General features: G+C 34.8%; 1 pseudogene; it reads right to left on the bottom strand.

Annotated features, from left to right (window-relative positions):
* Positions 1-489: 489 nt before the first annotated feature.
* On the bottom strand, positions 490-610 carry LOC118614190 (annotated as a pseudogene).
* Positions 611-4,582: the final 3,972 nt, after the last annotated feature.

The following is a 4,582-nucleotide window of genomic DNA, read 5'->3' as shown; positions in this document are numbered from 1 at the left end:
TGTGGTAAGTGCTTGTCAGCTTTTGGAAAAACTGCCAAATTATTTTCTAAAGTGATTGTACAGTTTTTACACTCCCACCAGCAATGTAAGATAGTGCTGATTGCTTGACATTTTCACCAAAATTTGATGGTGTTAGCCTTTTTAATTGTAGCCCTTCTGATGGGTGTGTAGTCACATCTTATGATGGTTTTAATTTGTATTTCTCTAATGACTAATGAACATTATTAGCCTTTCTAATATCTTCCTTATTAAATGTCTAAGTCTTGTGAATTTCAATATTTTCTTTGCTCTTTATCAAGTATATATATCATAGATATTTTTTCCTAAGTCTGTGGTCAGTCTGTTCATTTCTTTTTCTTTCTTTCTTTCTTTCTTCCTTTTTTTTTTTTTTTTAGGTGAGGCAACACTTGGTTGACCTCACAGATCGCAAGGACCCTGTCAGCTTACAATCCTTTATTTTTTTATTTTATTTATTTTATTTTTTTTTTACGTCTACAGCACCTGGTCTTCCTAGGTGGTCTCCCATTCAAGTACTAACCAGGCCCGACCCTGCTTTTAGCTTCCAGCATCAGACAGGATTGGGCTTATTCAGGATAGCATGGCCATAGACTGTTCATTTCTTAAGGCTTTCATTGATGAAGAAAATTTTCAACTTTGGTTAAGTATAATTTATCATTTTTAATGGCTAATGTTTTCAGTGACCTGAAAAATTTTGCCTACCTCAAGGTTATAAAAAATATGAGGTATATTTTTTAGAAGCTTTTATTTATTTATTTTTTTATGTTTAGGTTTATAATCCATATAAATATAACTTTTATATATGGTATAGATTAGGGGATGTGACTCTTTTTCATATAGATATCCAGTTATTCTAGCACTGTTTATTGAAAAGATTTTACTTTCCTTTGGCACTTTTGTTGAAAATCAATTGGTCCTATAAGTATGAGGTTATTTCTGTGTTCCATTCCATGGAGCTATTTGCCTAGCCTTATACAAAACCAACTATCTTGATTATTATAGCTTTGAAATCAAGTAGTCTTGATCCAGTAGTGAGAATCTACTTTGTTAAGATTGTATTGCGTTACAGCCCCAGGTACAGCTCTATGTGCGCTTAAAAAGACTGTGTATTTGATAGATGTCATTTAGGTTAAGTTAATGGTGTTTTTTAAAACTTTTGTCCTTACTGCTTTACTAAATGTTCTTTTCTACCAAATACTAATAAAATGTTAGTCTTTTGTTTTAGCCATTTTATTATTATATGGTGTATCTTATTGTGCTTTTAATTTGCATTTCCATAATGACTAATGATGTTGAACATCTTTAATATGCATATTGGCAGTTTTTTTTCTGCATCTTTGTTTTTAAGGAAAATTTTGTATTTGTGACTGAGAAGACTCTGGTGGCCTCAGATTTTTTTCTTTTCACTAGTATTTTAGCATCCTGCCATCTTCAACCCACTGTGCCTGGAGTGATGTTGCCAAAGAAAAAATAAAAAAGGAAGCTTTATACTGACATAGAATTAATTCATAAAGCCTGCGGTGGAAAAGTTAACCTCTGTGCACAAGACTTGCTACAGATAGCTGTAGATCCTTCATCTTTGGGAGACTAGAACTTATTATAGCAGGTATAAAACTATCACTGCTCTGGGCGAATCTCCATAGAGTTCAGATCTCAAAGTCTGCTATGCGTTTAAAATAAATTCTGTAGGTGCTTGGATTTTTAACATAAACATACAGAATGATCTCTTATATTACAAAGAGTGTTTTGAATTATTTTAGAAAATATAGTTTCTTTAGACAGTATATATTTGTTCACTGTGAAATTTTTTTATTGGAAGATGTTAGATACATTTAAAAAGGTTACCAGGTGCTGTTATAACAGTGTAAATTAGAACTGGTGAGAAGCATTTTCTGCTTTCACAAGGTTAGTTCTTTTCAGATAACATTGAGCACCAGTTTATTCTTTTTGTAATCTTTCCTATAACCAGACTTCCATGTTCACAAACACAAAAGATAAAAATAAAATTCTCTACAATTTTAAACTCCTAGTAGAACAATTTTTCTAGATATATTTATATTCTGTCTAAAAATATGTATACGTGTATATATGTATATTTTTGTATGTATATGTATGTATACATATACTTTATTAAGTAACCTTGGGTAATTAAACTTGATATGTAGGTTTGAGCTCCACCAAATTCTTGTGACAAATAATTCTTGTGACAAATAGTAAAATAAGAGTATGGAATATTTATGTGATAGGGTTTGTCAGCTGAGACAGAGTGGGTCTTTTATAAAGTCTTATGGAGAGAGATGGGGGAGAGCGTGAGAGGGTATGAGCACGCTAGCTCTTTGGTGTCTCTTCTAAGGGTACTAATCCTATCTTGAGGGCCCCACTCTCATGACCTTATTGAAACTTAATTACTTCCCAAAGCCTCATCTCCAGATATCATCAGGTGGGGGCCAGGGTGGGGATAAGAATTCAACTTATTACTTTTGGTGGTGGTGGTGGGGACACAATTCCGTCCATAGCACAAAAATTGAATAAACAAAATATGAGGGAAAAGAAAACAAACATAAATAGCTATAGAATTCTATCTAGGCATCATACTATTTTAGAGTAATTCTTTTTACATCTATAAAACATGTCATCAATTTTGATGAAACTTAATATATACAATTTTTTAATGAAATTTCTCTAATAATATGGTGTTGGTATACATTATAAGATGCTTTCTTCTCTCCCTACTCCGATTAGCAGGACATGTATATTGTTTAGAGCTAATTTTGGTCTATTCTGTTTGTGCATTTTATTATTTAACGTGAATTCCCTCTAGTACTTTGAAAGGCCTAGTAGATGATACCTTACAGATAAGGTAAATATTGCTTCATGATTCCAGGCAGAGATAACTGGCATGGACAGTTAATTCGACAGTCCACTTCATTGCAACGAATCTAGAAAAAGGCCTCTGTCCCAAAAAGCTTGAGGGCGTGGACCCGATGAATATCTTAGAGCTGTGTTAAGGCCTGTTTCTCAAATAAGAGCTTCAGAGGGGAACTCTAACACAGTTTAGGACATATGCTCAAATGATGTAAATGAAGAATGTAGTGTTTGGAGGGAAATCTTAATGGACTAGATTTGTTACGACATAAAGTAGCAAAGGGGCACTAATAAATAGAGGAGGTCAAAGAGTCTTTTAATTTTTATTATGAATTTATTATTCTCAAGTTATATGCATAAAATATTCATAGCAGAGGGATCAGTAGTTATATTTACTTCTTTAAAAAATATTTATGTAGTACTTACTCTTTGCTAGGCTTCATTTTAAATGATGGTAATCCTATGAGCCAGGAACTATTATCCCTGCTTTACATTTGATGAGATTAAGTATCTTGTCCAAGGTCTTACTTAGCATTTAGTGTCTCCTGAATCAAATGAAAAAAACATTATATAGTATTTGAATACTTGTCCTTAAGGATGTCTGGAAAACTATCAGGATGTTCTTGAGAAGAGATTTTTGTTCCATGTTCAAATATTGATGTATATTTAGTGAATGTGAATTAAACCATATGCCCTTGACAAAAAGGAAATGAGAGGGACCGAGGGTGGAAGGGAGGAGTGGGGGGAGGGGAGAGAGAAAAAGAGAGAGAAATCAAAGGAGAGGAGAGGAGGGCAATAAGATGAGGAGGAGAAGAGAGAGCAATTGACATAATTCCTCCCATCATCCCACTGAGTTTGCTCCAGAGTGAGTGTTTCATGTGATCTGTTAGTCTGCTGTTCCTTCCTTCTAACTTAGTTCCTTTGGGCATCTTGCCTTGCTAATATTATTCTAATATTTAAAATATGACTTTTCCATATACCATAATCCCCTATATACTAGCTAACACATTCACCAGATGCTCAGTCATAGAAACAGTGATGTGTTCCATCCAATACTAGAAGAAAAAACTAAACTGGCCTTTTAGATTTAGAGAATGCAGGTGGATCTCTAATGTTTCACAATTTTAAAGAACTTTTAAAGGTAATTTTGACAAAACGTGATTTTTCAATTTTCAAATCTTAAAAGCTATGTTTATTGTTATTGGAGCAAAGAGGTCCGTCTGCCTGTGTGCATCTAAGTCCAATGAGATACGTACAGGTTGTGCCGCAAAGAAAGTAAAGGTTTATTGTAGAGTCGCGAGTCCCAAAGGCACAAGTGAGCTACTGATCAAAGGCCTGGCTCTCCGCAGGCCCCTAGGGCATAGGTTATATAGGGGAAGAATCCTTAGTCCTGGCAGCTAAGGGAGTTGGGATCGTGAGCTCTGCTGATTGGTTGGGGCTAGAGTAGGAGGCAGTTGATCCTTGCGTCAGGTCCTGATGTCAGTCAGGATGGTTTCAAGGGGAGGTGGTCAGTGGGGCTGAAACACACCTGAAGCCAAGATGTTATCCTTAGTTTAACCAAAGTTATTTTCTCAGGATCAATAGATCTGAAGCTTTATTCTTAAAAAGTTGGTTGCTGACCAGAACCTAATGTCCTAAGGGTTAATGATTAAGGGAGTGGGCATGCAATACATGCAAAGGTGGAAGGATCAGGGCAGAA

Source organism: Rousettus aegyptiacus, unplaced genomic scaffold (genome assembly GCF_014176215.1).
Source record: "Rousettus aegyptiacus isolate mRouAeg1 unplaced genomic scaffold, mRouAeg1.p scaffold_m13_p_2, whole genome shotgun sequence".
NCBI lineage: Eukaryota > Metazoa > Chordata > Mammalia > Chiroptera > Pteropodidae > Rousettus > Rousettus aegyptiacus.
The sequence above is the reverse complement of the archived record's forward strand: the minus strand, read 5'-3'. Positions and strand labels throughout refer to the sequence as shown.